The sequence below is a fragment of the Sitophilus oryzae genome, unplaced genomic scaffold (genome assembly GCF_002938485.1).
Source record: "Sitophilus oryzae breed Bouriz unplaced genomic scaffold, Soryzae_2.0 scaffold_151_pilon_pilon, whole genome shotgun sequence".
Lineage (NCBI taxonomy): Eukaryota > Metazoa > Arthropoda > Insecta > Coleoptera > Curculionidae > Sitophilus > Sitophilus oryzae.
The window spans coordinates 1,443,558-1,469,688 of record NW_022146192.1 but is presented as its reverse complement, the minus strand read 5'-3'; the positions used below and the strand labels follow the sequence as shown (position 1 = coordinate 1,469,688).

The 26,131-nt window shown below is 31.6% G+C and overlaps 1 protein-coding gene and 1 long non-coding RNA gene across 2 annotated transcripts in view; one reads left to right on the top strand and one right to left on the bottom strand.

Annotated features, from left to right (window-relative positions):
- The window catches only part of LOC115878609 (XK-related protein 6-like), a 265,525-nt gene that overhangs the window by 53,514 nt on the left and 185,880 nt on the right, over positions 1-26,131 (top strand). The window lies entirely within an intron of this gene.
- Positions 23,675-23,917, bottom strand: LOC115878617. The gene is made up of 2 exons (XR_004049570.1): positions 23,819-23,917; positions 23,675-23,757 (listed from the first exon to the last, which is right to left on the bottom strand). It is a non-coding gene; the product is annotated as an uncharacterized LOC115878617 (long non-coding RNA).

Here is a 26,131-nt window from a genome sequence, read left to right as displayed (position 1 = left end):
ATTTTATCAAAATCGGTCAAAGTTGTTTCACGGATGGTAACAAAAAATTAAAACAACCCCTATTAAAAAATAGGGGAATGATGGTAGCACGGTGAAAATTTTGGGTTCTTTGTATTTTAATGCAAAATAAAAAAATAAAAATATATATTTTTTCAAAATATAAAAAAATGGGAATGGGCTACCCTTATCACTTAAGGGTATAAAAAATAGATAACAAACTATTTTCAGACCTACTCAATATACATAATAAAATTTCATCAAAATCGGCAAAACCGTTTCGGAAATGGTAACAAGAAACTTTAAAAAAACAACCCCTATTAAAAAATAGGGGATGATGGTAGAACGGTGAAAATTTAGAGTTGTTTGTATTTTTTAAGGCCAAATAAAAAAAATATTTTTTTTTTCAAAAATAAAAAAAATGAGGGTAGGCTACCCTCTCGGCTACCCTTATCACTTAAGGGTATAAGAATAGATAACAACTTATTCTTAGATGTACTGAATATACATACATATAAAATTTTATCAAAATCGGTCAATCCGAGATGGTAACAAAAAACTTAAAAAAACAACCCCTATTAAAAAATAGGGGATGATGGTAGAACGGTGAAAATTTAGGGTTGTTTGTATTTTTTAATGCCAAATAAAAAAAATTAAAATAATTTTTTTTTCAAAAAATAAAAAATGGGGGTGGGCTACCCTTACCACTTAAGGGTATAAAAAATAGATAACAAACTATTTTCAGACCTACACAATATACATAATAAAATGTCATCAAAATCGGCCAAGCCGTTTCGGTGATGGTATCAAAAAAACAACCCCTATTAGAAAATAGGGGATGATGGTAGAACGGTGAAAATTTAGAGTTGTTTGTATTTTTAAGGCCAAATAAAAAATATTTTTTTTCCAAAAATAAAAAATGAGGGTGGGCTACCCTTATCACTTAAGGGTATAAAAATATATAACAACCTATTTTCAGACCTACTCAATATACTTATAAAATTTCATCAAAATCGGCCAAGCCGTTTCGGAGATGGTATCAAAAACAACCCCTATTAGAAAATAGGGGATGATGGTAGAACGGTGAAAATTTAGAGTTGTTTGTATTTTTTAAGGCCAAATAAAAAAATATTTTTTTTTCCAAAAATAAAAAATGAGGGTGGGCTACCCTCTCGGCTACCCTTATCACTTAAGGGTATAAGAATAGATAACAACCTATTCTTAGACGTACTGAATATACATATAAAATTTTATCAAAATCGGTTAAGCCGTTTCGGAGATGGTAACAAAAAATCTTAAAAAACAACCCCTGTTAAAAAATAGGGATGATGGTAGAACGGTGAAAATTTAGGGTTGTTTGTATTTTTAATGACAAATAAAAAAAAAAAAATATTTTTTTTTCAAAAATAAAAAAAAAAATGGGGGTGGGCTACCCTTATCACCTAAGGGTATAAAAACAGATAACAACGTATTCTCAGACCTACTGAATATACATATAAAATTTCATCAAAATCGATCAAGCCGTTTCGGAGATGGTAACAAAAATTAAAAACATCCCCTATTAAAAAATAGGGGATGATGGTAGAACGGTGAAAACTTAGGGTTGTTTGTATTTTTAATGCCAAATAAAAAAAAAAAAATATTTTTTTTAAAATAAAAAATTGGGGGTGGGCTACCCTTATCACTTAAGGGTATAAAAAATATATAACAACCTGTTTTCAGACCTACTCAATATACTTATAAAATTTCATCAAAATCGGCTAAGCCGTTTCGGAGATGGCAACAAAAAAAAATAAAAAACAACCCCTATTAAAAATAGGGGATGATAGCAGAACGGTGAAAATTTAGGGTTGTTTGTATTTCTTAATGCCAAATAAAAAATAAAAACATTTTTTTCTTTTCAAAACTAAAAAAAAATGAGGGTGGGTTACCCTCTCGGCTACCCTTATCAGTTAAGGGTATAAAAATAGATAACAACTTATTCTTAGACGTACTGAATATACATATAAAATTTTATCAAAATCGGTTAAGCCGTTTCGAGATGGTAACAAAAATTAAAAACAACCCCTATTAAAAAAATAGGGGATGAAAGTAGAACGGTGAAAATTTAGTGTTTGTATTTTTTAATGCCAAATAAAAACAAATTAAAATATTGTTTTTTCACAAAATAAAAAATGGGGGTGGACTACCCTTATCATTTAAGGGTATAAAAAATATATAACTACCTATTCTCAGACCTACTGAATATACATATAAAATTTCATCAAAATCGGTTAAGCCGTTTCGGAGGAGTACGGTAACCAAAACTGTAACACGGGAATTATATAAGATAATATTATATGTAAACTGCGGAGTGCGGAGAACGGAAAGACTGATTATAGCAATAGATAAAATTTAAAACTATAATTTAAAACTATTCAAGAAAGTACACACAAAACAAGGCAACGCCGCGCGTCTATTCGTTCAATTCCGAGCAAAATAGCGAGGCTCCACGAAGTTGGGGCCTCGCTCGCCAAAGCGAGGCCCCATCGACAGGTCAGATTTTGATGCCAGACGAGACTTCTAGGGTATTAAGATATTCTTTGCTAGTAATTATTTAAAATAAAATTTTAGACACTCTGTATAAGTTTAATTAATTTTTATTATTGCAACACAATAACTGATCAATAAATAAGCTTCGGTAAATATTTAAGATTAAAATCTTTGATACCCTTGGAGAAATGAAGCCTTAAAATTTTGACTGCAATTTCACAAAATTGAAAATATTTCAAAAACGGTAAAGTTTAAGTGTAATAAACCTTTATCAAATTTACTTTTATTTTAATCGTAGAAACTAAAAATGTAATAATATACAGGGTGTTCCATTTAAAAAAATACAACTTTGTTATTTTTATTTATTTGGGACACTGTGTATCTTGTAAAAATGTTTTTAAATTGTAGCTCTAATAGTCCTTCAACGAACCCAGAACTTAGAATTTGTAAAAATCTAATCGTTTAGCTACAATACTCCGTGTCGTATATGGTGAACAACCCTGTATACTTAAACCCCATATCATCAATTAAATGCTTTAAATAAAGGTTTCCCCTAATTATAATTAACATTAGTTTTAAGGTAAAACTATCACAATATTTTCTCGTCGTCTTGAATGATATTTACGAAATAACTTATGAGAAACAAAAAATTTCGTAATTTCTACATTAAAACCGTGCTTTTGCTTCGAGTCAACAGACCTATGAAAAAGTGTTTATGATTTATGTAATGGACTTATATCAGGACAATCTATCTATATTATATCAAGGAAATATTATATGGACAATCTCAGGTTGATTAAATTCGGTTGCGGTTCATAACGAAAATTTGACTCGAAATACCAAGTGTGTGGTACCAAATTCGTAAAAAAAATGTTTTTTTCAAATATGCTACTCTTGTTTCATTTGAATAAATTGAGATATGATTAAAAATACTATTTGGGCATAATAACGAAAAACATTATAGTGTAAACGGTACATCAAGAAAATCGGCAAAATCTGACGGCATTTTATGCAGAAAGCAAGAAATTTTGCATGTGGTCTTAACATATTTATTACATTGAATTTACCCGCAGCACCTCGATTTCCGGACACGTTAAATCCAAGATGGCGGCCATTTTATAAAAAAGAAGGAAAAGCGCCAAAATTGCGATATAATTGGGGAACAACTTTCTTTACGATGTCTTGGAGTTAGTGTTGTAACCACGGAAAAATTCGCTTGAAAAGTTGGTAAAATTTCCGGAAAATTTTCCCGGCCAAAATGGAGCTTTTTTCACTTATTCCGATTTGAAATATTTTTGGGCGTGAATCGAAGCAGATTGATTAGTTAAAATTTTTGGTATACACAGTCTACTTGTATGGGGTCAAAATGCATTTAGAATTCTTACATTAACGTCATCTAACTGTACCAGGCAAAAAAGTTAATAAAAAAGTCCATTTTAAATCGACAATAGAAATCTTTTTAATTAAATATCTCGGAAACTATGCATTTTCAAAACACGCTATAAATGGGGCAAATATAGAGCTCCACTAGCTCTATCCGTAGAAGTTTTAATGGTCCTTTAAGTACTTAACCGTTTTCGAGATATTTGGGTTTTTTGATTTTGACAAAATTTCAACTTTAAATCATTTCCTACGACTTCCTATGTAAATGTAAGAAACGAAAAATAGGCCATGAGAATGCGCCATCAGTCGTCTACCCGACGGTGCATAAATGGTTTCTTAGTATTGAAGAGTTTGGGAGATATTTAAAAAAAAGTTGAAAAAAGCAAAATTTCCAAAAAAATTCCCGGCCAAAATGGAGCTTTTTTCACTTATTCCGATTTGAAAGATTTTGGGCGTGGATCAATGCAGATTGATTAGTTAAAATTTTTAGTATACACAGTTGGCGAAAAAACTACATACATAGAGAGAAAAAAAAAACCGATTAAAAAAGGGGTGAAAATACATTTAGAATTCTTACATTAACGTCTTCTAACCGTACCAGGTGAAAAAAGTTCAAAAGTTAATAAATAAAAAAGTCGATTTTTTCCAAAGAGTATCCAGACAATCGACAATCGAAATCTTCTAAATTAAATATCTCGAAAACTGTGCATTTTCGAAACACACTTTGAATGGGGCGATTATAGGGCTCCACTAGCTCTATCCGTAGAAGTTTTAATGGTCCTTTAAGTACTTACCTTTTTCGAGTTATTTGCGTTTTTCGATTTTGACAAAATTTCAACTTTAAATCATTTCCTACGACTTCCTATGTAAATGTAAGAAACGAAAAATAGGCCATGAGAATGCGCCATCAGTCGTCTACCCGACGGTGCATAAATGGTTTCTTAGTATTGAAGAGTTTGGGAGATATTTAAAAAAAAGTTGAAAAAAGCAAAATTTCCAAAAAAATTCCCGGCCAAAATGGAGCTTTTTTCACTTATTCCGATTTGAAAGATTTTGGGCGTGGATCAATGCAGATTGATTAGTTAAAATTTTTAGTATACACAGTTGGCGAAAAAACTACATACATAGAGAGAAAAAAAAATAAAAACCGATTAAAAAAGGGGTGAAAATGCATTTAGAATTCTTACATTAACGTCTTCTAACCGTACCAGGTGAAAAAAGTTCAAAAGTTAATAAATAAAAAAGTCGATTTTTTTCAAAGAGTATCCAGACAATCGACAATCGAAATCTTCTAAATTAAATATCTCGAAAACTGTGCATTTTCGAAACACACTTTGAATGGGGCGATTATAGGGCTCCACTAGCTCTATCCGTAGAAGTTTTAATGGTCCTTTAAGTACTTACCTTTTTCGAGATATTTGCGTTTTTCGATTTTGACAAAATTTCAACTTTAAATCGTTCCCAACGGCTTCCTATATGTAAATCTAAGAAACGAAAAATAGGCCATGAGATGGAATAGGCCATCAGTCGTCTATCCGACGATGCATAAATGGTTTCTTAGAATTGATGAGTTTGGGAGATATTTTAAAAAAAGTTGAAAAAAGCAAAATTTAGAAAAATTTCACCGCCAAAATTGAGCTTTTTTTACTTATTCCAATATGGAAGATTTTTGGGCGTGGATTGATGCAGATTGATTAGTTAAAATTTTTAGTATACACAGTTGGCCAAAAAAGTACATACAGAGGGAGAAAAAAAATAAAAACCTATTTCTTCATTTTCGGCAATTTTTTTAAAATACAACATAACTTAAAAAGGGGGTCAAAATGCATTTAGAATTCTTAGGTGAAAAAAGTTCAAAAATTTAATAAATGAAAAAGTCGATTTTTTTTCAAAGGCGTATATCCAGAAAATCGACAATCGAAATCTTCTAAATTAAATATCTCGGAAACTATGCATTTTTGAAACACACTTTAAATGGGGCAAATATAGGGCTCCACTAGCTCTATCCGTAGAAGTTTTAATGGTCCTTTAAGTACTTACCGTTTTTTTTTCAAAATCTAACCTAAATTTAAAAAAAAATGGCTGCTGTTTTTTGTCAGCGGGGTCATAGTTCAAGGTGCTGCGGGTCAAATGACTTCTACAGATATACAAACTTCACATACCAAAGGATTTGCTTTCTGCATTATTCGTCAGTTTTTTTTGCGTACCGCTTAGACTATTAGACGATCAAATCTATTTTTCCAAGGTTCCTTGCTTAAAAATTAAAAATTAGTGTTTTTGACTCATCTATGGCACTCTAGATTGAATTTTAAAATACGATTTTTGTTTAAGCAAAAATTGTTTAAGCAAAAATGTCTGAGGGCTTATGATCAAGAAAAATCACAGATCTTCCTGGCTCTGAGTAAGAACAATCTTCGGATTGTCACGGGATTTTTAACAGGACACTGTCTCCTCAATGAACACCTCAGTAGATTGAAACTAAGAAGAAACGGCGAATGCAGATTCTGTTGGGAAGATGGTGAAACACCAGTACACCTCATGACTGAGTGCGCCGAGACGACAACCATTCGTGCCATGAATTTTGGTACGACTGAAATTGGAGATGGAGAACTACCCTCTATAAAACCGTCCCAGATACTGGCTTTTGTCGAAGCCCTGGGACTGTATGATGAGTTATGATTCAAGAAAGGGGGACACAATGGATCTGTAAGGTCGAAGTGATTAACCCCCCTCCCACTCATTCTAAATTCTAAATTCTAAGCAAAAATGTACACTTTGTACATTTGTAGCTTTATAAACAATTTAAAATATCAATATTCCATGGGTATATTGATAAATTAGGTTTAAATTATAAGGAAATGCATTTTCTACGAAAACTTGAAGAGATAGGTAAAAAATGGTATTATACAATTTGACAAACAATTAAATTGTGCATCTGATTCTCCTAAAATATACAGGGTGTTGCATTTAAATTGAGCAAGTTATTGCCGTTTAAAACTAGTAATTATTTAAAATAAATTTTTAGACACTCTGTATAAGGTAGTATAATTTTTATTATTGCAATACAAAATTTAGTAAATAGATATACTTCAGTACAATATTTGGGTTTAAAAGCTTAAATACGCCTAGAGAAATAATAAAGCATTAAATTTATAATAATTGTATTTTGACAAAAACCTAAATATTTCAAAAACGGTAAGATTAAAATGCGGTAAACCTTAATCAAATTTAATTTTTTTTGATCGTAGAAACTAAAAGTTTAAAAATATACAGAGTGTTGTAAAAAAATGCAACTTTGATATTTTTTATTTATTTGAGACTTGTAAAAATATTTTTAAATTGTAGCTCTAATAGTCCTTCAACGAACCCAAAATTTACAATTTGTAAAAATCTAATCGTTTAGCTACCATACTCCGTGTCGTATGTGGTGAACAACCCTGTATATGTTGTTTCAGAACTAAGATCCATATCAAAGTTATATTTTTTTCTTGTGGAACACCCGGTATTTTGGTTAGTTTGGATTCTTGGATTCTTGGGCCCAAAAAAAGGTATTTATTATATGGGTTAAATATGTTTAAAATCTTTGGTTTTTGAGATATTTAAAGATATTTAAATATGCATGCTACAATAAAATAGATTTCTCCAAAAAAATCCTATATGGGTATTTCGCCACTGCACTGCAAGAAAATCTACAAAATAAAATAGTTATTTCTTGTAAACACTTGTGCGTTAAACCCAAACGGAAACTACTTGTCAGAAGTTATGTTTACAGTTATACAAATTTGCCTAACCTAACAAAGAAAAAAATCCCATAAGAGCAATGAGAGAATTTATGTCCCAGAATTGAAGGACAGAAGATCGAGTTTGACATAAGTCCATCCTTGTTCAGTAGCTGGATGTAATGCACATGCGCCGAAATGCTATAAATCAAAAATCAATAAATGTTAAAAGCATTATATTTAGTCTTACTATTTTAAAATAAAAAAGACATTATAATGTAAAGACTAAAAATAGAGACCACATAAGGCTAATTATAATGCTTACACAGTTACACACAGACTGTCTTATTGTAAATTATTATTGTTTTTTTTTTTCATAATATAAAAGAGTATTTACAATGCAACAATGTAAATAATTATATTTTTTGTATCTAGCTTGATTTATGTATAAACTTAATATGTACATACTTTTAGTTATATTTGTTTAATAAAAAATATGTTAATAATAAAGAATTACTTTTGTTTCATTTTAAACCAGGACTGATGTTGATTATTGATCATAAATACATGGGCAGTAAAAGAAACAATAGACAGTAAAAAATGTACTGTTATACTTTGTTTTGCTGCAATTTTTAAGTCGAGTGAAATAGATATGCAATTTGTAATACTAAGTTCTTAAGACAGTTCCTTAATTGAGGTTTTACTAAATTATTTTTTGAATTTTAAAAAAAGTGAAATAGATATGCAATTTGTACTACGAAGTTTTTAAGACAATTTCTTAATAATTGTGGTTTTACTAAATTATTTTTTGAATTTAAAAAAAAAATATCGTACCTGTCACTTTTTTTCATTCGTTTTATTTAATAATAATTGTCTAACACAACAAAGTCTACTTAGAACGATATGATATAAATATAAATGAGTTCATTAAAAAATGGTCTGATTAAAATTAGTACCTAAATAAGCAAAAATTATCCCCTCATAAAACAAGAAATTAAGGAGTTCAGTAAAAGGATTGCAACTATATATTTTATTCAGTAAATTTTCATAATAGTAAGTATAAAAGCACAATCTCTAAAACGACAATATGAATAATGTATATTAAGATTTAACTCGAGTTTCAGTGAAAAAACTATATTGATATTAAAATATTTTAATACCTTCAGAATACTAATTACATACCATAAAATAGGAGTTTTTACGATGCGGGAAGCCTATCTAGAAAAAGAATTTTAGAAATCAGCAATGGGATTCTGTAAGCTCTGTAGCAAGAAATTTCCTATCGAGCCTATGCTATTTGTATACGATTGATGAGTCACTAGACAGGGAAATGTTTACAGAATCGCACTGCAGATACCTATTACGCTACTAGGAGCCCCCCATTGTGAGACAGATATAAAATAATTTTTATATACCTATTCCATAGCCTATTTTTTTAAATGTCTGTAATATTTATAATAAACTTATTTTAACGAGTAGAAGTATTGCACCAGCATCAAAATTAACACTACTTGTAAAAAACTGTTGCTCCTTGAGTTTGTAATAGATATAAACAAAATAAACATTCGAAAATAACTAAATCGAAGATATCTGAAAACTTTTGGTCGAAAAAGTGTTTTGCCATAACATGTTGGATACGATTAAAATATCTCAATTGATAAATATGCGCATAATGTTACATTATCAAACTTATTTGATTTCAGAATATTTAACAAAAAGCTTCCAATTTTTCGAAAGATTTAATTCAATTCACATTCAATTATTAGAACGTCTTTAACCTCAACTTAAAATAAATAAAAATTAAACCAAAACAAAACATATCATATGATTTGGAACTGTCCAATCAAAGTGCTTACAGATCGAGCAAGCGCAGAAAACCTCCTCCCGAACAAGGATAGACTTATGTAGGAAATGCATTGACATTCTATAGCCATCCTTCAACATCGGGACAGGAATTTAAGCGGTACCCTCCGTATATTTTATTTGAACGTATTTGGTCTGAAGTCTGAAATTTGATAATACCGCGAAATACCGTTAGAGTAATAGTAGTTGCATAAATTGTGTTGTAAATAGTATAAGTTGTGTGTACAGAGTGAGACAAATAAATTCGTTAAGTATTTTATCGTGAGTTTATATAGTGGACCCACGGAATCCGTAACAATATCTTTGTCAACAACGCAATAAATGCTATATCCGTCACACTTTTTTGACACATTGTGTATACAAAAAAAATCTTATATTTTGTACCTTAACCTTCCCTAAAATTTTTCTATTTAACATTTTGTCAGAATTCTCAAAACAAAATATGAAATAATTAACTTTATTCTATCGTTGATTAACCCTGTATACTATAGTTAAAAACCTACGTAAACATGCAACCATATAAATATCAGTCATTTATTACCAGATGAAAAAAAAATCAATAATACGCTGTCAATAAGCCAACAACGAATTGTTGCGGACCGGTGTGGACCTAACCTAACAATATGGCCCGCCTTCGGATGACCTTAACATCGCATAGACACCGTAATGATTCATTCGAAGATTCGAGAAGTATCTAACGGTTGTGAGTATCGTATTATATTATCATAATGTTATAATATGAAATATACCTACTACCTATTTTGTCTAATATTGGTGCAGAAAACTTATCAGTATAAAGTTTTACTTATCTTTAGCTTTTTTAATGCTGTTTGTAACCCTCTATGTCTACAAGTCCGGTAATGTTGAATCTAGGCATACGAATTACATGCATTGGAATAAAACGCCTATAAAAGTCTAAGCTTAAACAGAGATGGATAACAACTTCCCCGTTTCCACTTCCACTACGATTGTCGAGTTAGACAAACTCCAATAAGATAACAAATTTTGCAAATGCCACCGCCTCCCATCCACTCATGATACTCATCCACCTGCCTTTTATCGCCATTATTTTAATTCCCTTCCCGCGCCCCCGCAAGGCCCAATCTCGCAGTCCATCACAGAGTTGCCACATCTACCGAGTTCCGTGTAAACTACGGAACCGATCTACCGATTTAAATAAAAATCTATCGATATGATCCACTGCATCTTCAGTCTTTACAATACAAGCACTTTTAAAAATTTGACATATTTGGACTAAAAATTAAGCGACCACCGCGTTGGAATCTGTCTACTTGCAGAGTTACAGAGATATTCCCACAAATCCTTATTACTCCTCATTAGGCGCGGTATTGGTGACATGCCGAAGATGATATCTTTAGAAAATATTTTGTTTCATTCATCTGCTAAAGTTGAACCCGCATTTCTCCCCAAAAAATGTAAACAAAAACAAAATCTAAGTTAAGAAACAAACTAAATACGGACAAATATTTTAGTGCTTTTCCTGTCTAAAAAATATATTAATATAAAAAAAGAGTTGAGAGTTGCTACAGCTTTCCCATTGAAGTGAAATTAATTTTAGATATCACTGATCAAAATTTGTACAAAAGTAAAAAGTGACTGCTATCCCTACTTCTTATAGTTTTATATGTTTATATAAATATATAAATATTATTTAATTTAATATACCGGGTGCGGTCTCAAAAGCGGCTCACCCCTATAACTTTGTTATTTTTTGAGATAAAAGATTTGGTATGTTAGTATATGACAAAAATTAGGATTGATTAACGTAGGTATTCAATTGTTTTTGGTCACTTCCTGTTTCACCGGAAATGACTACAAAATTTGATTTTTTAATGGCACCCTCGGAATTTTTTTACCTTATTCGATAGAAAATGACATTCTTAATAGAATGACATATTATATGTCAAAGACATTATAAATATAGACCGAACATCTCATTCATAAATACTCGTTGGTGGTGTATCAAACATTCCAATGTGTCAAACAAGGACAGAAGAGACAGAGAAGTCTAAAATTTCCGACCCCGGCAACTAGGCGCATTTCGATTGTTCTAATAGCCAGTGGCGTATCGTTTTTTGGAACGAATTTAATTAGTAAAGTAAAAGTAAAGTAATTAGTAAAATGTTTACTCCATATTAATATACTACATTAACACTTTTTCGTCAGGTAAGTTTTATTATAAGGTCTAATATAATAATATAATTAATATCCCACATATACTTATGATGAAACATTAGTAGGTAGTTTTCGAAAATCACTCCAACGTCGATTTTCAATTTAAACTTTCAGTTAATTCTATATAAACTTTCAGTTACTTTTGAATATTTACAGGGTGACTCAGGCTTCCGAAACAGTTCTATATTAGGTTTGTGGTTGGTGACTTTTCTTTCAATTTTATTTTCAGAATATGGAGGCAATGGTAAAGCACATTTTAGACATTTTTGTAAACATAGGTGGCCGGAACATATTTTCAAACTAAAGTTGTAGATTTGCCATTAAATTTCCATTCCAGAAATAGGTAGGGTTGCCACCTGTCCTTTTTGAAAAGGACAGTCCTTTTTTGGAATAACTTGTCCTTTTGACTTTTTTTGACTTAAAAAGTCATTTTTATTTACGTATTTTCCCTGAGAAAATTACCTACAGCAAACAGAAATATTATTTTCGTCCAAATTTAATTAGAGATGTTATAAAACTTATAAATAAATATTTCTTGTTTAGAATAGGCAACATTATTTAAAACTTCCCGTTTAATCTCAAATGATAATTTAGGTTTTAGTTTTACCTTTTTTGATCTTAAAAAGAACTTTTTAAAATTAGTAATTAGTAACGATTTAGTTAGTTCGCAATCGATAGCTTCCTGTAAAGTACTAGGTAATAGTTGTTTAATCTTGTATTATTAATAACTTCCTATACCTAAAATCAATATTTAATGAGAAAATTGTGTTTTTTTGAAAAAATAGGACAAGATTTGACTTTCGGTCTTCTTCTTGTATTATGATGGCTCTGATACGAGGCAATTACCTTTTAGTCTCTCAATAGAAGGTATTTATCATTAAAAGTATCAAATCTGTGTGCTACAGTATGGGATTTCTGTCGCATAATAATGAATATTACGTTTATTTACAAATCCATTACTTTTAAAGGTAGCTTCATCAGACAATCAAATTTTAGTTAAATGTCCCAATCTTCATGAACTGTATATAAGCATATGTATTGCGGTTTGAATCACCCTGTATGTTGACAAAAATATTTTGAAAATGTGCGTTACAATGGCCCCCATCTTATGTAAAAAATTGAAATAAAAATTACAAACCTAAAACGTAATAGGTAAAAAGCTTTTTTGGAGGCCTGGGTCACTCTGTATATAGGTATCTATAAAACTAGTAGCCTAAGAATTATTTACAGTTCGTCCCATTCTAAAAAAAGGTAAACACACCGTACAAATAACTCTAGGAAGAGGTATTTGTACGATGGTAAAAAATTGTTTAAACGAGGCCGAAGGGGCAGATATAATAATGCAATAAAATGTAAAAAAGGGCGGGTAAACATCTTTGTTTATTTATTGAGCAAAATTCCTTTAGAATATCGTATATAATGACCAAAATATGACGCAATTTTAAGAAAAAAAATGTCACTTTCTGGCTTATGCAACGTTTATATTCAAATTTGTTATGATCTACAACAGTTAAGTAGTAATTGAGACGAATTATAATTCAATTACCGGCTACTACGTTCTTGTTTTAATAGCTCAAAATTCAACAAATATAATTAGAAATTATTTTAATTGTGAGAGGCGGCTCCCTTGTGGGACGCCTATGTACGGCGATTACGGCGCGGCGGAAACAATACCTACCTGTGAAAAGACAAATTCGGGTAATTTGAGCTTATTTTTCCACACATTTGACACTGTCGTACCATATTGAAAATTCGCAGATTCAAAAGTACGTTAAACAAAAGCAAAAACTACTGAAAAACACTGAAAAGTTCACTTCGGACTTGATTCCGACTTCAAACACACCGTAAGCTAAACGTACGCTATAACGGACCAAGGGCCGTCGCGAGGGGTGGTGGGACGGACGGGGCTCATTTCATTCTGGAAGACTAGCAGCGACGTTGCCAATAGTTCTAGACGTTTCAGCACATTAAACAGTAAACATGTCCTTTAATAGTAACGCATATATCCTCTGGTTAATAACATATTATTACGCATGCTTCTTTAAAAATAAACTATTAATTTAATTAAGAAATTGAGATTTATTGATATCCGGTGAAGGTTTTAAAGTCACCTTTTCTGCAAATCAAACTAAGTAGATAGGCGCAAATTTGAGATGTGGCAATGTCGCCTTCTCTATCTCAGTTGGTTTTTACAGTACGTAGTCAACCTCCCATTGTTTGATCGGGTTAAAATGCAAAATGTGATATCTGTTCTTCCTAAATCTATGTTATATGTCAACTTTTGACATCTCGCTTAATAAAAAATCTATACTTATACTATATATATATATATATATATATATATATATATATATATATATATATATATATATATATATATATATATATATATATATATATATATAAATATAGTATTTTAAAATTTAATCTAGAGTGCCATGGCTATGTTAAAAACACTAATTCTTAATCAAGGAGCCTTGGAAAAAATAGATTTGATCGTCTAATGTTTTTAGTGTCTTGTCCTGGCTAGTTAGAAAACGCTCAAATCGTATTTTTAATCATATCTCAATTATTTCAAATGGAACGAGGGTGGCTCATTAGCATATTTGGAAAAAGCATTTCTTTACGAATAATTTGATACCACATACTTATTCGTATTAAGGTATTTTGAGTAAAATTTTCGTTACAAACCGCAAGTTATAATTTCAAATAAACCATATGCGAAAATGTCAAAAGTTGACATATGATATGTCATTCTATTCAAAATGTCATTTGCTATCGAATAAAGTAAAAAAATACCGAGGGTGCCATTTAAAAATCCAAAGTTGTAGTCATTTCCGGTGAAATAGGAAGTGACCAAAAACAATTGAATACGTCAATCAATCCTAATTTATGTCATATACTAACATACCAAATCTCTTTTTAACTGAAAAAATAAAAAAGTTATGGGGGTGAGCCACTTTTGAGACGCACCCGGTATATTTTTTAATATTAAATAATTATTAATTAATTATTTTATTTGTGTTTTATTTGATCTCTCTCTCTCTCTCTCTCTCTCTCTCTCGGGATTTGGGATAAGCCAACATAATTCTATTTAATAGAATGGCAACACTGTCTGTCGTGTTTACTGTCCCCACTAACTGGATCTCCCACCTCCCACTCTAGTTCTAGCTCATTCCTCTTCTCCATATTCCATGTTCATTTCCACATTCTCACATAGCCTTTTGCCTTAGAAGTATTTAATAGTTATTTTTTAAAAAATATATTCTCGTGAGCAAAAAATAAATATTGTGATATGGTACAGCAAAGCTGAAAGTGCCGAGGAAGTTATTGGGCAATTTATATTTCCGTACCCGGGTCAACAGGTCCCATCGCGCCAAGGGATTTTTAATATTTTTAATCGTTTTAAGCAATCTGGCTGCATTAACCAGTGTGGTAAATACTACCACGAGGATCAAGAACCCCGTCCTATTCCTGAAGAAAGAGTCGAGAGGGATCAAAATGTATGTGCCTTTGTAGAAGCAAGTGAACCATGCTCCAGCAGCCGTTCCGTTAAATTGACGTTCCGGACTGCACAGTTCGGTATGTTTTGAAAAAACATGGTTACAAATCGTACAAAATTAAAAGCACCCAAGAAATTTTCCCACGTGACTGTATTGCACGAATGGAGTTTTGTGAGACCATGAGGCAGAAAATTGATGAAAACGAACAATTTTTAAAAAACATTTTATTTACAGACGAATCATCGTTTTCTCTTCATGGTCATCACAATCCTTCAGCCGTTAGATATTGGTCACGGGAAAATAAACATCTGACTGTGCCATTACGTACCCAATATCCCAAAAACATTAATATGTGGGCCGGTATTTTGGGTGACCATATTGTTGGGCCTTTTGTGATCGATGGGTATTTAAATGCTGCAAAATACTTGCAGAATCAAATTATACCAGCTGTGCGGACCCTTAATGTCAATTTTGATGAAATTTGGTTTCAGCAGGATGGCTGTCCTGCTCACAATGCAAGACCAGTTCAGGAATTCCTGACAAGGACTTTTCCTGAACGGCTTATTTGTGGAAGAGGCAACATACCATGGCCGGCAAGATCACCGGATTTGACCCCTCTGGACTTTTTTTTCTGGGGTCACTTAAAGCAACAAATTTATAGGTATCCACATGAGAGACCTGCAAATTTAGTTGAATTAAGGGCCAAAATATTTGATAGTACTAACTCCATAACACCGGAAGTACTATCGAATGTTAGGACGGAGTTTTATAATCGGCTCGGGTACTGCGAAGCCCAACAGGGAAATGTTTTTGAACATTTGTTTAAATAAATTTTGTTCATAGTTATTTTTAATTTTGTTTATAGTTTATTTATTATAAGAAATCCTTTTTATTTATTTTTAAAAATGTTTATGAGTTTACTTTTTTTTAGAATACTTGTTTTTTATTTCAATTTTAGGCTTAAGGCTTAATTTAACTAAGTTTAAAGCACTGTTGCATTAAATACAACAGGGAGTAACATGATCGTAAAACATATTATTAACTGAAAAATGCGATTAATAATCACCACAACGACATCTGACTGATACTGATTCTATTTTCTATTCTATTCTATTACTAGTAGCTCCCACACAAACGTCTTAAAGCCCCGCCCCCTCTCGCAGAGGCTTGCTCGTCGTATCACTTCCCCTAAACGTTCGTTATATTTCTATAATATATCAAGTACATTAATTTGCTAACGTCAATTTTTTCAATTAATGCTTAACTATTTTAAATTTTATAATGGAATAAAAATATCATGATCGTGTTTCTTTTAATAATAAAAGGCAGTTTGGTAACGTCAGTTTTAGAAATATGCCGGCGTAGTACAACGGATTTTGAGGATGAATGAAAATTCCTAGATTCTCCTGTTGCGATGTTGCTATGCCGCCGATCAAGTTCCATATTCTTTATTTGCAGTATTATAGTATTTTTGCGTTATTTTGTGGACTTCTGTGGACATTAATTTGAAAATATGGTGCATTCATGTATTGTGTACAAGGGAGTGTATCATTTAAATCCAAATTTAACTTTTCACCGATAAATAAAAATAAGTAGGGTTAGGTATATTATTATATCCTCTTCTCTGTAGATCAGAGGCGGATCTAGACATAAAAAATAGCAGATTTCTAAATTATATTTATTTTTAGGTTTATTTTTTAAATTGTATATTTATTAATTTATTATGTTTTTTAAATTATATTGTTACGAATTCCGTGGGTCCACTATTTAAACTCACGATAAAATACTTAACGAATTTATTTGTCTCACTCTGTACACACAACTTATACTATTTACAACACAATTTATGCAACTACTATTACTCTAACGGTATTTCGCGGTATTATCAAACTTCAGGCTTCAGACTATCTTCAGACTGGTCCAACTGTCAAAGCGCGGGCCTTATATCCCCCTGGCGATGGTTTCTGGAATTTTCTAAAGAATTCTGTAATTTTCTTTTACTTTCTGTCGAATTCGCCAGGTTCCTCAATGCACGTTGCGGTTATGCAACCAGTAATACCCACCTTGACCTTAACAATATATTTATTAATTAAATTATTTGTAGAAAAAATTTTGGATGAGTAGAGATAAATAAATTTAAATTTATTAATTTTTGGGCCTGCTCTATTCTAACATGTAAGAAATACTTATTGATGGTTAAGTACGGCAGAGATGTAATAAAAAGCCGTTTTGTATGAATACCGAAATGGTATTTGAAGAACATATAATGAAATTATCAAATTGAATTGACAATAAATTTATGCCGTGTTTTATAAGCCGTCTGCAGAAAATTGACAATAGTATTTATGGTTAGTTTATTTAATTATACGTATTTTTTCCCTTTCTTGGGTATGAGGTTTTTTTTATTAATTGAAAATGGAAACTTTTTTTTTTATTATGCGACGTTTCGCCTCATCATGGTGGGCTTTCTCAGGCACTTTATTCTTGAAGCCACAGCCGCCTTGCTACCACCAGTCTATATAGAAGAATGTGATGAATGTGTCGCATAATAAAAAAAAAGTTTCCATTTTCAATTAATAAAAAAAACTCATACCCAAGAAAGGAAAAAAAATATATATATAAATTTCTAAAGGTTTAAGAAAAAGAAAAAAAAATAAACTCTTTAATTATACGTACACGCGGCTTTGGGTGCCGATTTCCTGTCCTCCATTCGCGAATTTCAAGTTCCAGAGCTTTACGCTCTGGGCTACTCGAGAATGGTTCTGAAAGGAGCTATGCGCGATAGCCTCATGCCTCCATATGGCGCGGAACAGTTATGAACTTTATGACTCAATTGGATGGAGTGAGATTATCGCGTTCTTGAACAGTTCAGAGCTGCACAACTGCGTGAATGGAGGACAGTAATTGTCGTGTGTATGAAGAGTACAGTCAATGTGTTCAGTGCAATACGATATAAGAGAGAAGAATAAGAATTTTCCCAAGCGCATGAAGTAAAACGTCGGATTAAGTGGATATAATAAACTTTGGAATTTTTTCTCTCCGATTTACAACATCGCCATAGCGATTCACTTCTACACATGTAGGTAAATGCCGAGGGGTAAGCCGCTGACAAATTTCTGTACACTAATACCACGTATAATGGAAAAAAATGCCAACTAATACCAAGTAATGTCAACATCTTGTACACCAAAATACACCAGCGGTTTACCCCTCCATCGGTAAATGCTGACCCAAGACCAGTGCCGCTTTATCCATTAGGCAAGATAGGTAGCTGCCTAGGGCGGCAGGTTGAATAACACAATTTACTTGAATTTTATTAGTTGAAGGGGGCGGCCAAATAAATGGTGCCAAATCACCTTAACGCGGCCCTGCCCAAGACTTCTTCTTGTCGATCCGGTATAAATCTATTATCTTAGCCTTAAATAAATTAGAATAAACTAAACTATGTTAAAAACTTTCATGTATACTACTGAAATGAAGATAATATATCTAAGCTAAATGTAATCTATTACAGTTGTAGTAAAATGAGAGTAACTAATTGTCGAAAATGCAGATCCAACCCTGATGAAACATTTTCTTGAAACGTCTACTTATGCAGTTTGAAATTTTGATGCAAAATTCGGCATTACCGCTCAGAAGAAATATACCCACCCATACCCACCCAACTTTTTTCTCTTTTTAATACATTTGATTTGCCATTAAGCTGTCTACATCACTGTCTTACACGTTAAACTCCAACCCGCAGAGTTTACCTGTCCCGATCTGTATAATTCCCGTTTTTAGTAAAATAATTGTTCGTGTTTTAGTGTACCCTCGTATAAATAATAGATTATAATAAAAAAAATATATTTTTTTTAAAAATAAAAAAATGGGGATGGGCTACCCTTATCACTTAAGGGTATAAAAAATAGATAAGAACCTATTTTCAGACCTACTCAATATACATATAAAATTTCATCAAAATCGGCCAAGTCGTTTCGGAGATAAAAAATAAAAAACAACCCCTATTAAAAATAGGGGGTGATAGCAGAACGGTGAAAATTTAGAGTTGTTTGTTCTTAATGCCAAATAAAAAAATAAAAACATTTTTTTCTTTTCAAAAAATAAAAAAAATGAGGGTGGGCTACCCTCTCGGCTGTTGCTGTTTTAATTCACCAAATATTTTACATGTTCATTTTCTTCCCCTTTTCTTGCATATAAATAATTTATCTAACATTTTCTTCTGTTTATAAGTAGTTATTTTATGTTAATGTTTAATGTTATTTTAACATTAAATCCTCAGACAGCATCAAAGTAGTGGCGTCCGTTCTGACAAACTCGACACGCCACATACCATGAACGCGCATCTAATGTAACCACTAAAATAAAATAGTCGTGCGAGTAAATTCCGTCAGAGCTCGCACGTATAAAAAAACGCACGGACCCGCGTCCAATGTAACCGCGGGTTTAGGCTATACACTTCCAAAAATCGCTTATCAATGTTCAAATGCACCACATCTGTGCAAAAGTTCATACTCCTAGTAGGTACAGATATTTTTTTGTATAATTACACCCCTTTATCTAATTACACCCCCTTATGGGTCGAATTTTAAAAAATTACTTAGTAGTGCTCATCTTAGAGAACGAATTAATATTCTCCGTATTTACTCCAGTTTTCTAATACTAGCACAGATAACACATAATCATACTAGTTAATTTTTTATTGGAATAGAAGTAATTTTTATTAGGAGGTACAAAAAAATTAAAAATCTAAAATTTTATTTTCATAGTTACGTTTTTATAGCCTTAGGATGCCTCTTAGACAAGGAAAGAGAGGGGACAGGTAACACGGCAGCTGAAAGTGAGGCAAGTTGTCACCACGCGAAATTCTCCAATGGCGTAGCATCAAAAATTAGCTTGTACCTAGACGGTACAAAATATTTATTAAAATGTAAACTAATATATCGTTCATTTTTGAGTAATGCATATATAATTTTGTATTTTATAGTCTCACCTTTATAATATTAGAATATCTAAGTCGATAATGCAAAATTTATTTAAGAGTCAATAGTGGACTGATTATCCAGACAATTATTTATTTATTAACGTGTGTATAATGTATAATTAAATAAAAAATTATGTAATAACATATGTTTTAAACGTGTATATACATATATACTGTATGATCGAAAAAAACGGCGTCTTGTTTGTTTGGAAATGACAATTTCACAAATGAATATTAAAAATTACATTATTCATTGAATCCGTAAGCAAGTGTGAAGGGAATTGACTAGATTCATTATTATACCGTATAATCGAAAAAAAAACGACGTCCAGTTGGCTTGTAAATTACGATCGATGATATTCCCCATATAATTCTACATATAAAATGACATAAAAACTATACAAAACGACATCGAATAAAGACGGCGTCAGCGATGGCTATGAAATGAAGATCACTGTCATTTTATATGTAAAATTATATGGGGAATGTCGTCGATCGTCATTTACAAGCCAACTGGACGTCGTTTTTTTACGACCATGCGGTATAATAATGAATCTAGCCATTCCCCTTCACACTTGCGTATGGATTCAATGAATAATGTAATTTTTAATATTTGTTACCTTCAATCATAAGAATATCCTAATTTTCCACAAAAAAATAAACAATTCTAGAAGCTTTGTGTTATTTTATTTATTTTTAAATTTTTATTAATTACTCACTGAAACTATTATTATACACCTAAATTAGCAAATTTTTTGAAAGAATATTTAAAAAAATATATGTAGTAACAAGTAGCCCACCACAGGTTTGTCCACCCCCAGCAAATCTTGGCAGGTAAATTTAAGTTTTATACAGGGTTGTTCACCACATACGACACGGAGTATTGTAGCTAAACGATGAGATTTTTACAAATTGTAAGTTTTGGGTTCGATGAAGGACTATTAGAGGTACAATTTAAAAATAATTTTACAAGATACAGAGTGTCCCAAATAAGTAAAAAATATCAAAGTTGTATTTTTTTAAATGGAACACCCTGTATATTATTACATTTTTAGTTTCTACGATTAAAATAAAGGTAAATTTGATAAGATTTATTATACTTAAACCTTACCGTTTTTGAAATATTTTCAATTTTGTGAAATTGCAGTAAAAAATTTAAGGCTTCATTTCTCCAAGGGTATCAAAGTTTTTAATACTAAATATTTTTTAAAAATTTCATCAAAATCGATCAAGCCGTTTCGGAGATGGTAACAAAAAATTTAAAAAAAAACATCCCCTATTAAAAAATAGGGGATGATGGTAGAACGGTGAAGACTTAGGGTTGTTTGTATTTTTTAATGCCAAATAAAAAAAATAAAAATATATTTTTTTTTTAAATAAAAAAATGGGGGTGGGCTACCCTTATCACTTAAGGGTATAAAAATAGATAACAACGTATTCTCAGACCTACTAAATGTACATATAAAATTTCATCAAAATCGATCAAGCCGTTTCGGAGATGGTAACAAAAAATTAAAAAAAAACATCCCCTATTAAAAATAGGGGATTATGGTAGAACGGTGAAAATTTAGAGTTGCTTGTATTTTTTAAGGCCAAATAAAAAAAATTAAAATATTTTTTTTTTCAAAAAATAAAAAAAATTGGGGTGGACTACCCTTATCACTTAAGGGTATAAAAAATAGATAACAAACTATTTTCAGACCTATATACATAATAAAATGTCATCAAAATCGGCCAAGCCGTTTCGGAGATGGTAACGAAAAAACTTAAAAAACAACCCCTGTTAAAAAATAGGGGATGATGGTAGAACGGTGAAAATTTAGGGTTGTTTGTATTTTTTAATGCGAAATAAAAAAAATTATTTTTTTTTTAAAAATAAAAAAAAATGGGAGTGGGCTACACTTATCACTTAAGGGTATAAAAACAGACCTACTGAATATACATATAAAATTTCATCAAAATCGATCAAGCCGTTTCGGAGATGGTAACAAAAAATTAAAATAAAACATCCCCTATTAAAAAATAGGGGATGATAGTAGAACGGTGAAGACTTAGGGTTGTTTGTATTTTTTAATGCCAAATAAAAAAAATAAAAATATTTTTTTTTTTTTAAATAAAAAAATGGGGGTGGGCTACCCTTATCACTTAAGGGTATAGAAAATATATAACAACCTATTTTCAGACCTATTCAATATACATATAAAATTTCATCAAAATCGGCCAAGCCGTTTCGGAGATGGCAACAAAAAATAAAAAACAACCCTTATTAAAAATAGGGGATGGTAGCAGAACGGTGAAAATTTAGGGTTGTTTGTATTTCTTAATGCCAAATAAAAAAATAAAAAACATTTTTTTCTTTTCAAAAACTAAAAAAAAAATGAGGGTGGGTTACCCTCTCGGCTACCCTTATCAGTTAAGGGTATAAAAATAGATAACAACTTATTCTTAGACGTACTGAATATACATATAAAATTTTATCAAAATCGGTCAAGCCGTTTCGGAGATGGTAACAAAAAATTAAAAAAACATCCCCTATTAAAAAATAGGGGATGAAGGTAGAACGGTGAAAATTTAGTGTTGTTTGTATTTTTTAATGCCAAATAAAAAAAAATAAAAATATTTGTTTTTCACAAAATAAAAAAATGGGGGTGGACTACCCTTATCACTTAAGGGTATAAAAAATATATAACTACCTATTCTCAGACCTACTGAATATAGGGAGGTTTCGGAGGAGTACGGTAACCAAAACTGTAACACGGGAATTATATAAGCTAATATTATATGTAAACTGCGGAGTGCGGAGAACGGAAAGACTGATTATAGCAATAGATAAAATTTAAAACTATAATTTAAAACTATTCAAGAAAGTACACACAAAACAAGGCAACGCCGCGCGTCTATTCGTTCAATTCCGAGCAAAATTGCGAGGCTCCACGAAGTTGGGGCCTCGCTCGCCAAAGCGAGGCCCCATCCATAGGGAAGGTTAATAGTTTAGAGAGCGGTGAATCGCGTGGTAAAATGTTGGGAGATTGCGCTTTTGGCGCCCTCTAGTTGGCTACAGGAACGAACTATGAAAGAGCGGGTGATTTAAATTATTATTATACAGGCAATTAAAACTAAGAGCGCCTTTAACCAAAAACAGTGAAATAAATGGAGATACCTACAGAAATTTTATATTATCATGATATTAAAGGATATAAATACAGCATTTATAATCCTTTTACACCTTTTTATTCAAAGTCTTACACGCTAATATAAAATTTGACTATCTCCATTTATTTCACTATTTTTGGTTAAGGGCACTCTTAATTTTAATTTTCCTTTTTTTATGGGAAAACGATTAAATGGGAATGGAAAGAATGACCAATTATTGTATTTTGTATTAATTTATAATACCCCTATTCTACTAAATATCTAGCTACATTGTACTTACCGTTAAATAGCTACCATTGTACTAGTTATATACATATTTACAGTTTTATGATGGCTATTATTTCTTTTCATCGTGCTATCAATTGATTCGCTCCGACTTGAGTACTATACCTCGAGATGGCTCCAGGAATTATTTATCTTTACAGGCCTAGAATATGAAGATTCACAGTAGAATTTTTGGTTTTACTGCTTATTAGAAACAAACCTACCCCCCTACATCAAGGGACATAAAATTATGCCTTGTTCTCGGCCATGATATTCCTTCCATTCTATATCCAACATCCAACTTAGCAGACCTTCTGGTTCACAACAGGCCTAGACTGGCCGGATGATATTTTAACAGATATCTTGATATCTCTTTCACACTTTCTTTTAATAATTAAATAGGAGGGCTGGATGGTATAATTTCTAGAAAGAATAGCCTGTGAAATAAAAACTTCTGCATGGACATTACCTTTCTTACCTTTGTCTGCTATTTTTTAATAAAAAATTCACAGTCCTTTACAAAGATGCAACCGGGGGGGCATTGAAAATGATGAATAAAAACGTAAAAATATGATTAGTGTTAATATGAGTGTATTACATACATATTATGTTTAAATAACGAACTTAACAAAAAACAACAGATTTAAAGATTCACTGAAAAAGTAGTAATGTTAACATTAAATAAAACATTATCAATAATAATTATGCGATCGCACCTATCAAGCAAGCAAAAAAACCTCGAAACAAGCAAGCAAAAAAACAAGCAAGCAAAAAAACCTCGAAAAAACAAAATAACATACAAAACATCAGGTTAACATGATGACAGATCATGATCAATGATCAGATAAGGAATTCTCACGGAAAGTTACACTTTACGATATATTTTTTTAACTGTTAAAGGCAAACCCCATTTAAACACAAAACTTTTTAATACCTACTACCACAGAATATCTAACTACGCAACAGAAGCCTCGTTACATGTATAAAATTGTAGGTAGCAAAAGGAGACAGGCTTTAAAAGTCTGTCTCCAAATCAGATATTTTGATGTGCTAGTTTCGCTAGTACATAATAGAGGGCAATAAATTTAAAAGAAAACAGTTTTCTACAAACAAAATTTAAAAGAATTTTGTGCAGTGTTGCCAATGTGTAATTCATATCGTAATACTCCTGATAAAGCCTACCTTCAAATTTGCTACATCATTTAAACATATTAAAATAGATCAGAGCTGTTTTTTCAGTTTGCCATGTTAGTTGGAATTAAATCTTATGAGCTAAATTACTATCACTTCCTGACGTTTGATTGTATAATTGAATCCTGAATTTTCATTGTAATTCGGCGACAATATAATAAGTATTGTTCTACTATTATGATACCACTTCCTGACGTTCGATTGTGTATATTGTATAATCGGGAAAACGGCGTTAGCGATAGCTATGAAATTAATATCACTGTCATTTTATATGTAAATTTATATGGGAAATGTCATCGATCGTCCTTTTCCAGCCAACTGGACGCCATTTTTTTCAGAAGCATATCAAGTGATACCATAATATAGTACTATATTACGATACATGGCGTTCGATTGGGCTTAAACTTGGTATACTATATCTTCAGTGACATTGTAATATCATGGTACCATGGAGCATATAAAGTGGTACCTTCTATAGTACCATATAGCAATATTAGGTACATGGCGGCAATAGGGCTTAAACTTGGTATACTACGTATTTTCGGTGACATTGTAATATGATGGTACTATGATGCATATCATCTGGTACCATAATATAGTACCATATTATGTACATGGCATTCGATTGGGCTTAAATTTGGGATACTACGTATCTTCGGTGATATTGTAATATTATGGTACCATGGAGCATAATAAGAGGTACCATAATATAGTACCATATTACGATACCATTTCCTGGCGTTCGATTGGGCTTAAACTTGTTATACTACGTATCTTCGGTTACATTGTAATATGATGGTACTATAATGCATATAAAGTGGTACCTTAATATAGTACCATATTTCAATACCATTTCCTGGCGTTCGATTGAGCTCATATTTGATATATACTTGCGTATTTTTGATGACATTGCATTATTATGGTACCATGAAGCATATCAACTGGTACCATAATATAGTACTATATTACGTACATGGCATTCGATTGGGCTTAAACTTGGGATACTACGTATTTTCGGTGACATTGTAATATGATGGTACTATGATGCATATAAAGTGGTACCTTAATATAGTACCATATTACGATACCATTTCCTGGCGTTCGATTGGGCTCAAACTTGGTATATACGTATCTTCGGTTACATTGTAATATGATTGAACTATGATGTATATAAAGTGGTACCTTAATGTAGTACCATATTACGATACCATTTCATGGCGTTCGATTGTTCTTAAATTTGGTATACTACGGATCTTCGGTGACATTGCAATATTATGGTACCTTAAAGCATATCGAGTGGTACCATAATATAGTACACTATTATGATATCATTTCCTGGAGTTCGA